At 42.4% G+C, this 13,886-nt stretch overlaps 3 non-coding genes across 3 annotated transcripts; all 3 read left to right on the top strand.

Moving 5' to 3' along the window:
- The first annotated feature begins 5,164 nt into the window (after positions 1-5,164).
- On the top strand, positions 5,165-5,237 carry trnar-ccu (transfer RNA arginine (anticodon CCU)). Its single transcript has one exon. It is a non-coding gene; the product is annotated as a tRNA-Arg (tRNA).
- Positions 5,238-7,633: 2,396 nt separating this feature from the next.
- Positions 7,634-7,705, top strand: trnal-caa (transfer RNA leucine (anticodon CAA)). The gene has a single exon. It is a non-coding gene; the product is annotated as a tRNA-Leu (tRNA).
- A 134-nt stretch (positions 7,706-7,839) lies between these two features.
- Positions 7,840-7,912, top strand: trnar-ccu (transfer RNA arginine (anticodon CCU)). Its single transcript has one exon. It is a non-coding gene; the product is annotated as a tRNA-Arg (tRNA).
- Positions 7,913-13,886: the final 5,974 nt, after the last annotated feature.

Genomic DNA, 13,886 nt, shown 5'->3' with positions numbered 1-13,886 from the left:
GTCATACTGTTTACACAGTACCCCAGTGGCCCAAGACACTGGCCTCCTAAGCCATGGATTGTGAGTTCTAGTCTTTTCTTAAGTGGCTGAGAGCAGAGTGGCCTGCAGCGGAAGCGTGCTGGGCCCATAACCCAGAGGTCGATGGATCGAAACCATCCTCTGCAAAAAAAGTTTATTTTTGTGGGATTTTAAGTGCAAACAAAACATTTAAAAAACGTGTCGCTTCATGGGCATGTCTCAGTTCCATTATACATTTTTTTTACCTCTTCCAACAGTTCGTATTGGTCATACCGTTTTTACACAGCACCCCAGTGCAGCCTAAGCCATGGATTGTGAGTTCTAGTCTTGTCTTAAGTGGCTGAGAGCAGAGCGGAGTGGCGCAGTGTAAGCGTGTTGAGCCCATAACCCAGAAGTCAATGGATCGAAAACCATCCTCTTCTAAACAGTTTATTTTTAGATTTTAAGTGCAAAAGTTAAAAAAATGCGGTCGCTTCATGGGCATGTCTCAGTTCCATTATACATTTTTTTGGACCTCTTCCAACAGTTCATATTGGTCATACTGTTTATTACATCAGTACCCCAGTGGCCTCAAGCTCGCGGATTGTGAGTTCTAGTCTTGTCTTAAGTGGCTGAGAGCAGAGTGGCGCAGTGTAAGCGTGCTGAGCCCATAACCCAGAGGTCAATGGATCGAAACCATCCCTCTCTAAACAGTTTATTTTTAGATTTTAAGTGCAAACAAAAATTAAAAATGCGTCATTTCATGGGCATGTCTCAGTTCCATTATACATTTTTTTGACCTTTCCAACAGTTCCATATTGGTCATACTGTTTTACACGCAGCACCCAGTCGCCTAAGACACTGGCCTTCCTAAGCCATGGATTGTGAGAGTTCTAGTCTTTTCTTAAGTGGCTGAGAGCAGAGTATGCAGTGGAAGCGTGTTGAGCCCATAACCCAGAGGTCGATGGATCGAAACCATCTCTCTGCTAAACAGTTTATTTTTAGATTTTAAGTGCAACAAAAAATTTAAAAATGTGTTGTTTCCATGGGTATGTCTCATTTCCATTATACATTTTTTTGACCTCTTCCAACAGTTCATATTGGTCATACTGTTTACACAGTACCCCAGTGGCCTAAGACACTGGCCTTAGCCAAGGATTGTGAGTTCTAGTCTTTTCTATGCTGAGAGAGCAGAGTGGCGCAGCGGAAGCTGCTGGGCCCATAATCCAGAGGTCGATGGATCGAAAACCATCCTCTGCTAAAAGTTTATTTTTAGATTTTAATTGCAAGTTAAAAATTTAAAAATGTGTCGTTTCATGGGCATGTCTCAGTTCCATTATACATTTTTTGACCTCTTCCAACAGTTCGTATTGGTCATACTGTTTACACAGTACCCCAGTGGCCTAAGACACTGGCCTCCTAAGCCATGGATTGTGAGTTCTAGTCTTTTCTTAAGTGGCTGAGAGCAGAGTGGCTCAGCGGAAGCGTTGCTGGGCCCATAACCCAGAGGTCGATGAATCGAAAACCATCCTCTGCTAAACAGTTTATTTTTTTAGATTTTAAGTGCAAACAAAAAATTAAAAAATGTGTCGGGCATGTCTCAGTTCCATTATACATTTTTGACCTCTTCCAACAGTTCATATTGGCTGTTTACACAGTACCCCAGTCTAAGACACTGGCCTCCTCCATGGATTGTGAGTTCTAGTCTTTTCTTAAGTGGCTGAGAGCAGAGTGGCTCAGCGGAAGCGTGCTGAGCCCATAACCCAGAGGTCAATGGATCGAAACCATCCTCTGCTAAACAGTTTGTTTTAAAAAATGAAACGCAAACAGAAATGAAAAAATGCTCATATGTCTCAGTTATCCAGTACACATTGTTTTTCCTGCTTCTATCAGTTCGTACTGTTTGCAGAAGGTAAACAGTGCCCCAGTGGCCTAATGGATAAGGCACTGGCCTCCCCTAAGCCAGGGATTGTGAGTTCTAGTCTTTTCTTAAGTGGCTGAGAGCAGAGTGGCTCAGCGGAAGTGTGCTGGGCCCATAACCCAGAGGTCGATGGATCGAAACAGTTACTTTTTAGATTTTAATTGCAAGCAAAAAAATTAAAAAATGTGTTGTTTCATGGGCATGTCTCATTTCCATTATACATTTTTTTGACCTCTTCCAACAGTTCGTATTGGTCATACTGTTTACACAGTACCCCAGTGGCCTAAGACACTGGCCTCCTAAGCCAAGAATTGTGAGTTCTAGTCTTTTCTTAAGTGGCTGAGAGCAGAGTGGCTCAGCGGAAGCGTGCTGTGCCCATAACCCAGAGGTCGATGGATCGAAACCATCCTCTGCTAAACAGTTTATTTTTAGATTTTAAGTGCAAACAAAAAAATAAAAAAATGTTTCGTTTCATGGGCATGTCTCAGTTCCATTATACATTTTTTTGACCTCTTCCAACAGTTCATATTGGTCATACTGTTTACACAGTACCCCAGTCGCCTAAGACACTGGCCTCCTAAGCCATGGATTGTGAGTTCTAGTCTTTTCTTAAGTGGCTGAGAGCAGAGTGGCTCAGCGGAAGCGTGCTGAGCCCATAACCCAGAGGTCAATGGATCGAAACCATCCTCTGCTAAACAGTTTGTTTTTAAAAGTGAAACGCAAACAGAAATGAGAAAGCTAAATTTCATTTGCGTCTCTCAGTGCTATCCAGTACACATTGTTTTTCCTGCTTCTATCAGTTCATAAGAAGGTAAACAGTGCCCCAGTGGCCTAAGACACTGGCCTCCTAAGCCAGGATTGTGGGTTCAAGTCCCATCTGGGGTGGGTGGAGCAGAGTGGCGCAGCTGAAGCGTGCTGGGCCCATAACCCAGAGTTTGGATCGAAACCATCCTCTGCTAAACAGTTTATTTTTAGATTTTAATTGCAAACAAAAAATTTAAAAAATGTGTCGTTTCATGGGCATGTCTCAGTTCCATTATACATTTTTTGACCTCTTCCAACAGTTCGTATTGGTCATACTGTTTACACAGTCCCCAGTGGCCTAAGACACTGGCCTCCTAAGCCATGGATTGTGAGTTCTAGTCTTTTCTTAGTGGCTGAGAGCAGAGTGGCTCAGCGGAAGCGTGCTGGGCCCATAACCCAGAGGTCGATGGATCGAAACCATCCTCTGCTAAACAGTTTCTTTTAGATTTTAAGTGCAAACAAAAAATTAAAAAATGTTTCGTTTCATGGGCATGTCTCAGTTCCATTATACATTTTTTGACCTCTTCCAACAGTTCGTATTGGTCATACTGTTTACACAGTGCCCCAGTGGCCTCAGACACTGTTCCTAAGCCATGGATTGTGAGTTCTAGTCTTTTCGTAAGTGGCTGAGAGCAGAGTTGGAAGCGTGCTGGGCCCATCGATGGATCAAACCATCCTCTGCTAAACAGTTCTTTTTAGATTTTAAGTGCAAACAAAAATGTAAAATGTTTCCATGGGCATGTCTCAGTTCCATTATACATTTTTTTGACCTCTTCCAACAGTTCGTATTGGTCATACTGTTTACACAGTACCCCAGTGGCCTAAGACACTGGCCTCCTAAGCCATGGATTGTGAGTTCTAGTCTTTTCTTAAGTGGCTGAGAGCAGAGTGGCTCAGCGGAAGCGTGTTGGGCCCATAACCCAGAGGTCGATGGATCGAAACCATCCTCTGCTAAAAAGTTTATTTTTAGATTTTAAGTGCAAACAAAAATTTAAAAATGTGTCGTTTCATGGGCATGTCTCAGTTCCATTATACATTTTTTTGACCTCTTCCAACAGTTCGTATTGGTCATACTGTTTACACAGTACCCCAGTGGCCTAAGCCATGGATTGTGAGTTCTAGTCTTGTCTTAAGTGGCTGAGAGCAGAGTGGCGCAGTGTAAGCGTGCTGAGCCCATAACCCAGAGGTCAATGGATCGAAACCATCCTCTTCTAAACAGTTTATTTTTAGATTTTAAGTGCAAACAAAAATTTAAAAATGTGTCGTTTCATGGGCATGTCTCAGTTCCATTATACATTTTTTTTTTGACCTCTTCCAACAGTTCATATTGGTCATACTGTTTACACAGTACCCCAGTGGCCTAAGCCATGGATTGTGAGTTCTAGTCTTGTCTTAAGTGGCTGAGAGCAGAGTGGCGCAGTGTAAGCGTGCTGAGCCCATAACCCAGAGGTCAAAGGATCGAAACCATCCTCTTCTAAACAGTTTATTTTTAGATTTTAAGTGCAAACAAAAAAAAAAAAAATGTGTCGTTTCATGGGCATGTCTCAGTTCCATTATACATTTTTTTTGACCTCTTCCAACAGTTCATATTGGTCATACTGTTTACACAGTACCCCAGTCGCCTAAGACACTGGCCTCCTAAGCCATGGATTGTGAGTTCTAGTCTTTTCTTAAGTGGCTGAGAGCAGAGTGGCGCAGTGGAAGCGTGCTGAGCCCATAACCCAGAGGTCAATGGATCGAAACCATCCTCTGCTAAACAGTTTATTTTTAGATTTTAAGTGCAAACAAAAATTTAAAAATGTGTTGTTTCATGGCATGTCTCATTTCCATTATACATTTTTTTTTGACCTTTCCAACAGTTCATATTGGTCATACTGTTTACACAGTACCCCAGTGGCCTAAGACACTGGCCTCCTAAGCCATGGATTGTGAGTTCTAGTCTTTTCTTAAGTGGCTGAGAGCAGAGTGGCTCAGCGGAAGCGTGCTGGGCCCATAACCCAGAGGTCGATGGATCGAAACCATCCTCTGCTAAACAGTTTATTTTTAGATTTTAAGTGCAAACAAAAAATTTAAAAATGTGTCGCTTCATGGGCATGTCTCAGTTCCATTATACATTTTTTTTTGACCTCTTCCAACAGTTCATATTGGTCATACTGTTTACACAGTACCCCAGTGGCCTAAGACACTGGCCTCCTAAGCCATGGATTGTGAGTTCTAGTCTTTTCTTAAGTGGCTGAGAGCAGAGGGCGCAGTGGAAGCGTGCTGGGCCCAAAACCCAGAGGTCATGGATCGAAACCATCCTCTGCTAAACAGTTTGTTTTTAAAAATGAAACGCAAACAGAAATGAGAAAGCTAAATTTCATTTGCGTCTCTCAGTGCTATCCAGTACACATTGTTTTTCCTGCTTCTATCAGTTCGTACTGTTTGCAGAAGGTAAACAGTGCCCCAGTGGCCTAATGGATAAGGCACTGGCCTCCTAAGCCAGGGATTGTGGGTTCAAGTCCCATCTGGGGTGGGTGGAAGCAGAGTGGCGCAGCGGAAGTGTGCTGGGCCCATAACCCAGAGGTCGATGGATCGAAACAGTTACTTTTTAGATTTTAATTGCAAGCAAAAAAATTAAAAAATGTGTTGTTTCATGGGCATGTCTCATTTCCATTATACATTTTTTTGACCTCTTCCAACAGTTCGTATTGGTCATACTGTTTACACAGTACCCCAGTGGCCTAAGACACTGGCCTCCTAAGCCAATTGTGAGTTCTAGTCTTTTCTTATGGGCTGAGAGCAGAGTGGCTCAGCGGAAGCGTGCTGGGCCCATAACCCAGAGGTCGATGGATCGAAACCATCCTCTGCTAAACAGTTTCTTTTTAGATTTTAAGTGCAAAACAAAAAAATTAAAAATGTCATGGGCATGTCTCAGTTCCATTATACATTTTTTTGACCTCTTCCAACAGTTCGTATTGGTCATACTGTTTACACAGTACCCCAGTGGCCTAAGACACTGGCCTCCTAAGCCATGGATTGTGAGTTCTAGTCTTTTCTTAAGTGGCTGAGAGCAGAGTGGCTCAGCGGAAGTGCCCATAACCCAGAGGTCGATGGATCGAAACCATCCTCTGCTAAACAGTTTCTCTTTTAGATTTTAATGCAAACAAAAAATTTAAAAATGTTTCGCTTCATGGGCATGTCTCAGTTCCATTATACATTTTTTTGACCTCTTCCAACAGTTCGTATTGGTCATACTGTTTACACAGTACCCCAGTGGCCTAAGACACTGGCCTCCTAAGCCATGGATTGTGAGTTCTATCTTTTTCTAAGTGGCTGAGAGCAGAGTGGCTCAGCGGAAGCGTGTTGGGCCCATAACCCAGAGGTCGATGGATCGAAACCATCCTCTGCTAAAAAGTTTCTTTTAGATTTTAAGTGCAAACAAAAATGGTGTCATGGGCATGTCTCAGTTCCATTATACATTTTTTTTACCTCTTCCAACAGTTCGTAGGTCATACTGTTTACACAGGCCTCCAAAGCCATGGATTGTGAGTTCTAGTCTTGTCTTAAGTGGCTGAGAGCAGAGTGGCGCAGTGGAAGCGTGCTGAGCCCATAACCCAGAGGTCAATGGATCGAAACCATCCTCTTCTAAACAGTTTATTTTTAGATTTTAAACGCAAACAAAAAATTAAAAAATGTGTCGTTCATGGGCATGTCTCAGTTCCATTATACATTTTTTTGGACCTCTTCCAACAGTTCATATTGGTCATACTGTTTACACAGTACCCCAGTGGCCTAAGCCATGGATTGTGAGTTCTAGTCTTGTCTTAAGTGGCTGAGAGCAGAGTGGCGCAGTGTAAGCGTGCTGAGCCCATAACCCAGAGGTCATGGATCAAACCATCCTCTTCTAAACAGTTTATTTTTAGATTTTAAGTGCAAACAAAAAATTAAAAATGTTGTCTTTCCATTATACATTTTTTTTTGACCTTTCCAACAGTTCATATTGGTCATACTGTTTACACAGTACCCCCAGTCGCCTAAGACACTGGCCTCTAAGCCATGGATTGTGAGTTCTAGTCTTTTCTTAAGTGGCTGAGAGCAGAGTGGCGCAGTGGAAGTGTGCTGAGCCCATAACCCAGAGGTCAATGGATCGAAACCATCCTCTGCTAAACAGTTTATTTTTAGATTTTAAGTGCAAACAAAAAAATAAAAAAATGTGTCGTTTCATGGGCATGTCTCAGTTCCATTATACATTTTTTTGACCTCTTCCAACAGTTCGTATTGGTCATACTGTTTACACAGTACCCCAGTGGCCTAAGACACTGGCCTCCTAAGCCATGGATTGTGAGTTCTAGTCTTTCCTTAAGTGGCTGAGAGCAGAGTGGCTCAGCGGAAGCGTGCTGGGCCCATAACCCAGAGGTCGATGGATCGAAACCATCCTCTGCTAAACAGTTTATTTTAGATTTTAAGTGCAAAAAAAAAAAATTTAAAAATGTTTCGTTTCATGGGCATGTCTCAGTTCCATTATACATTTTTTTGACCTCTTCCAACAGTTCGTATTGGTCATACTGTTTACACAGTACCCCAGTGGCCTAAGACACTGGCCTCCTAAGCCATGGATTGTGAGTTCTAGTCTTTTCTTAAGTGGCTGAGAGCAGAGTGGCTCAGCGGAAGCGTGCTGGGCCCATAACCCAGAGGTCGATGGATCGAAACCATCCTCTGCTAAACAGTTTCTTTTTAGATTTTAAGTGCAAACAAAAAAATTAAAAAATGTTTCGTTTCATGGGCATGTCTCAGTTCCATTATACATTTTTTTTGACCTCTTCCAACAGTTCGTATTGGTCATACTGTTTACACAGTACCCCAGTGGCCTCAGACACTGGCCTCCTAAGCCATGGATTGTGAGTTCTAGTCTTTTCTTAAGTGGCTGAGAGCAGAGTGGCGCAGTGGAAGCGTGCTGGGCCCAAAACCCAGAGGTCGATGGATCGAAACCATCCTCTGCTAAACAGTTTGTTTTTAAAAATGAAACGCAAACAGAAATGAGAAAGCTAAATTTCATTTGCGTCTCTCAGTGCTATCCAGTACACATTGTTTTTCCTGCTTCTATCAGTTCGTACTGTTTGCAGAAGGTAAACAGTGCCCCAGTGGCGTAATGGATAAGGCACTGGCCTCCTAAGCCAGAGATTGTGGGTTCAAGTCCCATCTGGGGTGGGTGGAAGCAAAGTGGCGCAGCGGAAGCGTGCTTGGCCCATAACCCAGAGGTCGATGGATCGAAACCATCCTCTGCTAAACAGTTACTTTTTAGATTTTAATTGCAAGCAAAAAATTTAAAAAATGTGTCGTTTCATGGGCATGTCTCAGTTCCATTATACATTTTTTTGACCTCTTCCAACAGTTCGTATTGGTCATACTGTTTACACAGTACCCCAGTGGCCTAAGACACTGGCCTCCTAAGCCATGGATTGTGAGTTCTAGTCTTTTCTTAAGTGGCTGAGAGCAGAGTGGCTCAGCGGAAGCGTGCTGTGCCCATAACCCAGAGGTCGATGGATCGAAACCATCCTCTGCTAAACAGTTTGTTTTTAGATTTTAAGTGCAAACAAAAATTTTTTTAAAATGTTTCGTTTCATGGGCATGTCTCAGTTCCATTATACATTTTTTGACCTCTTCCAACAGTTCGTATTGGTCATACTGTTTACACAGTACCCCAGTGGCCTAAGACACTGGCCTCCTAAGCCATGGATTGTGAGTTCTAGTCTTTTCTTAAGTGGCTGAGAGCAGAGTGGCTCAGCGGAAGCGTGCTGGGCCCATAACCCAGAGGTCGATGGATCGAAACCATCCTCTGCTAAACAGTTTCTTTTTAGATTTTAAGTGCAAACAAAAAAATTTAAAAATGTTTCGTTTCATGGGCATGTCTCAGTTCCATTATACATTTTTTTGACCTCTTCCAACAGTTCGTATTGGTCATACTGTTTACACAGTACCCCAGTGGCCTAAGACACTGGCCTCCTAAGCCATGGATTGTGAGTTCTAGTCTTTTCTTAAGTGGCTGAGAGCAGAGTGGCTCAGCGGAAGCGTGTTGGGCCCATAACCCAGAGGTCGATGGATCGAAACCATCCTCTGCTAAAAAGTTTATTTTTAGATTTTAAGTGCAAACAAAAAATTTAAAAAACGTGTCGTTTCATGGGCATGTCTCAGTTCCATTATACATTTTTTTTACCTCTTCCAACAGTTCGTATTGGTCATACTGTTTACACAGTACCCCAGTGGCCTAAGCCATGGATTGTGAGTTCTAGTCTTGTCTTAAGTGGCTGAGAGCAGAGTGGCGCAGTGCAAGCGTGCTGAGCCCATAACCCAGAGGTCAATGGATCGAAACCATCCTCTTCTAAACAGTTTATTTTTAGATTTTAAGTGCAAACAAAAAATTTAAAAAATGTGTCGTTTCATGGGCATGTCTCAGTTCCATTATACATTTTTTTGGACCTCTTCCAACAGTTCATATTGGTCATACTGTTTACACAGTACCCCAGTGGCCTAAGCCATGGATTGTGAGTTCTAGTCTTGTCTTAAGTGGCTGAGAGCAGAGTGGCGCAGTGTAAGCGTGCTGAGCCCATAACCCAGAGGTCAATGGATCGAAACCATCCTCTTCTAAACAGTTTATTTTTAGATTTTAAGTGCAAACAAAAAATTTAAAAAATGTGTCGTTTCATGGGCATGTCTCAGTTCCATTATACATTTTTTTTGACCTCTTCCAACAGTTCATATTGGTCATACTGTTTACACAGTACCCCAGTCGCCTAAGACACTGGCCTCCTAAGCCATGGATTGTGAGTTCTAGTCTTTTCTTAAGTGGCTGAGAGCAGAGTGGCGCAGTGGAAGCGTGCTGAGCCCATAACCCAGAGGTCAATGGATCGAAACCATCCTCTGCTAAACAGTTTATTTTTAGATTTTAAGTGCAAACAAAAAATTTAAAAAATGTGTTGTTTCATGGGCATGTCTCAGTTCCATTATACATTTTTTTTTACCTCTTCCAACAGTTCATATTGGTCATACTGTTTACACAGTACCCCAGTGGCCTAAGACACTGGCCTCCTAAGCCATGGATTGTGAGTTCTAGTCTTTTCTTAAGTGGCTGAGAGCAGAGTGGCGCAGCGGAAGCGTGCTGGGCCCATAACCCAGAGGTCGATGGATCGAAACCATCCTCTGCTAAAAAGTTTATTTTTAGATTTTAAGTGCAAACAAAAAATTAAAAAAATGTGTCGTTTCATGGGCATGTCTCAGTTCCATTATACATTTTTTTTGACCTCTTCCAACAGTTCGTATTGGTCATACTGTTTACACAGTACCCCAGTGGCCTCAAGACACTGGCCTCCTAAGCCAAGGATTGTGAGTTCTAGTCTTTTCTTAAGTGGCTGAGAGCAGAGTGGCTCAGTGGAAGCGTGCTGTGCCCATAACCCAGAGGTCGATGGATCGAAACCATCCTCTGCTAAACAGTTTCTTTTTAGATTTTAAGTGCAACAAAAATTAAAAAAATGTGTCGTTTCATGGGCATGTCTCAGTTCCATTATACATTTTTTTGACCTCTTCCAACAGTTCATATTGGTCATACTGTTTACACAGTACCCCAGTGCCTAAGACACTGGCCTCCTAAGCCATGGATTGTGAGTTCTAGTCTTTTCTTAAGTGGCTGAGAGCAGAGTGGCTCAGTGGAAGCGTGCTGAGCCCATAACCCAGAGGTCAATGGATGCCATCCTCTGCTAAACAGTTTGTTTTTAAAAATGAAACGCAAACAGAAATGAAAAGCTTAAATTTCATTTCATGGGCATGTCTCAGTGCTATCCAGTACACATTGTTTTTCCTGGTTCGTATGTTTGCAGAAGGTAAACCAGTCGTAATCACTGGCCTCCTAAGCCAAACAGTCCCATCTATTTTTAGATTTTAAACAGTTACTTTTTAGCAAACAAAAATTTAAAAATGTGTCGTTTCATGGGCATGTCTCAGTTCCATTATACATTTTTTTGACCTCTTCCAACAGTTCATATTGGTCATACTGTTTACACAGTACCCCAGTGGCCTAAGACACTGGCCTCCTAAGCCATGGATTGTGAGTCTTTTCTTAAGTGGCTGAGAGCAGAGTGGCTCAGCGGAAGCGTGCTGGGCCCATAACCCAGAGGTCGATGGATCGAAACCATCCTCTGCTAAAAAGTTTATTTTTAGATTTTAAGTGCAAACAAAAAAATTAAAAAATGTTTCGTTTCATGGGCATGTCTCAGTTCCATTATACATTTTTTTGACCTCTTCCAACAGTTCGTATTGGTCATACTGTTTACACAGTACCCCAGTGGCCTAAGACACTGGCCTCCTAAGCCATGGATTGTGAGTTCTAGTCTTTTCTTAAGTGGCTGAGAGCAGAGTGGCTCAGCGGAAGTGTGCTGGGCCCATAACCCAGAGGTCGATGGATCGAAACCATCCTCTGCTAAACAGTTTATTTTTAGATTTTAAGTGCAAACAAAAAATTTAAAAAATGTGTTGTTTCATGGGCATGTCTCAGTTCCATTATACATTTTTTTGACCTCTTCCAACAGTTCGTATTGGTCATACTGTTTACACAGTACCCCAGTGGCCTAAGACACTGGCCTCCTAAGCCATGGATTGTGAGTTCTAGTCTTTTCTTAAGTGGCTGAGAGCAGAGTGGCTCAGCGGAAGCGTGTTGGGCCCATAACCCAGAGGTCGATGGATCGAAACCATCCTCTGCTAAAAGTTTCTTTTAGATTTTAAGTGCAAACAAAAAATTTAAAAACGTGTCGTTTCATGGGCATGTCTCAGTTCCATTATACATTTTTTTACCTCTTCCAACAGTTCGTATTGGTCATACTGTTTACACAGTACCCCAGTGGCCTAAGCCATGGATTGTGAGTTCTAGTCTTGTCTTAAGTGGCTGAGAGCAGAGTGGCGCAGTGTAAGCGTGCTGAGCCCATAACCCAGAGGTCAATGGATCGAAACCATCCTCTTCTAAACAGTTTATTTTTAGATTTTAAGTGCAAACAAAAAAAAATAAAAAATGTGTCGTTTCATGGGCATGTCTCAGTTCCATTATACATTTTTTTGGACCTCTTCCAACAGTTCATATTGGTCATACTGTTTACACAGTACCCCAGTGGCCTAAGCCATGGATTGTGAGTTCTAGTCTTGTCTTAAGTGGCTGAGAGCAGAGTGGCGCAGTGTAAGCGTGCTGAGCCCATAACCCAGAGGTCAATGGATCGAAACCATCCTCTTCTAAACAGTTTATTTTTAGATTTTAAGTGCAAACAAAAAATTAAAAATGTGTCGTTTCATGGGCATGTCTCAGTTCCATTATACATTTTTTTTGACCTCTTCCAACAGTTCATATTGGTCATACTGTTTACACAGTACCCCAGTCGCCTAAGACACTGGCCTCCTAAGCCATGGATTGTGAGTTCTAGTCTTTTCTTAAGTGGCTGAGAGCAGAGTGGCGCAGTGGAAGCGTGCTGAGCCCATAACCCAGAGGTCAATGGATCGAAACCATCCTCTGCTAAACAGTTTATTTTTAGATTTTAAGTGCAAACAAAAAATTTAAAAAATGTGTCGTTTCATGGGCATGTCTCAGTTCCATTATACATTTTTTTTGACCTCTTCCAACAGTTCATATTGGTCATACTGTTTACACAGTACCCCAGTGGCCTAAGACACTGGCCTCCTAAGCCATGGATTGTGAGTTCTAGTCTTTTCTTAAGTGGCTGAGAGCAGAGTGGCGCAGCGGAAGCGTGCTGGGCCCATAACCCAGAGGTCGATGGATCGAAACCATCCTCTGCTAAACAGTTTATTTTTTAGATTTTAAGTGCAAACAAAAATTTAAAAATGTGTCGTTTCATGGGCATGTCTCAGTTCCATTATACATTTTTTTGACCTCTTCCAACAGTTCGTATTGGTCATACTGTTTACACAGTACCCCAGTGGCCTAAGACACTGGCCTCCTAAGCCATGGATTGTGAGTTCTAGTCTTTTCTTAAGTGGCTGAGAGCAGAGTGGCTCAGCGGAAGCGTGATGGGCCCATAACCCAGAGGTCGATGGATCGAAACCATCCTCTGCTAAAAAGTTTCTTTTTAGATTTTAAGTGCAAACAAAAAATGTAAAAACGTGTCGTTTCATGGGCATGTCTCAGTTCCATTATACATTTTTTTTACCTCTTCCAACAGTTCGTATTGGTCATACTGTTTACACAGTACCCCAGTGGCCTAAGCCATGGATTGTGAGTTCTAGTCTTGTCTTAAGTGGCAGAGAGCAGAGTGGCACAGTGGAAGCGTGCTGAGCCCATAACCCAGAGGTCAATGGATCGAAACCATCCTCTTCTAAACAGTTTATTTTTAGATTTTAAGTGCAAACAAAAATTAAAAAAATGTGTCGTTTCATGGGCATGTCTCAGTTCCATTATACATTTTTTTGACCTCTTCCAACAGTTCATATTGGTCATACTGTTTACACAGTACCCCAGTGGCCTAAGCCATGGATTGTGAGTTCTAGTCTTGTCTTAAGTGGCTGAGAGCAGAGTGGCGCAGTGTAAGCGTGCTGAGCCCATAACCCAGAGGTCAATGGATCGAAACCATCCTCTTCTAAACAGTTTATTTTTAGATTTTAAGTGCAAACAAAAAATTTAAAAATGTGTCGTTTCATGGGCATGTCTCAGTTCCATTATACATTTTTTTGACCTCTTCCAACAGTTCATATTGGTCATACTGTTTACACAGTACCCCAGTCGCCTAAGACACTGGCCTCCTAAGCCATGGATTGTGAGTTCTAGTCTTTTCTTAAGTGGCTGAGAGCAGAGTGGCGCAGTGGAAGCGTGCTGAGCCCATAACCCAGAGGTCAATGGATCGAAACCATCCTCTGCTAAAAGTTTATTTTTAGATTTTAAGTGCAAACAAAAAATTTAAAAATGTGTTGTTTCATGGGCATGTCTCATTTCCATTATACATTTTTTTGACCTCTTCCAACAGTTCATATTGGTCATACTGTTTACACAGTACCCCAGTGGCCTAAGACACTGGCCTCCTAAGCCATGGATTGTGAGTTCTAGTCTTTTCTTAAGTGGCTGAGAGCAGAGTGGCTCAGCGGAAGCGTGCTGGGCCCATAACCCAGAGGTCGATGGATCGAAACCATCCTCTGCTAA

Source organism: Oncorhynchus keta, unplaced genomic scaffold (genome assembly GCF_023373465.1).
Source record: "Oncorhynchus keta strain PuntledgeMale-10-30-2019 unplaced genomic scaffold, Oket_V2 Un_contig_29890_pilon_pilon, whole genome shotgun sequence".
In the NCBI taxonomy this organism is placed as follows: Eukaryota; Metazoa; Chordata; class Actinopteri; order Salmoniformes; family Salmonidae; genus Oncorhynchus; species Oncorhynchus keta.
This window is presented reverse-complemented; position numbering and strand designations above follow the sequence as displayed.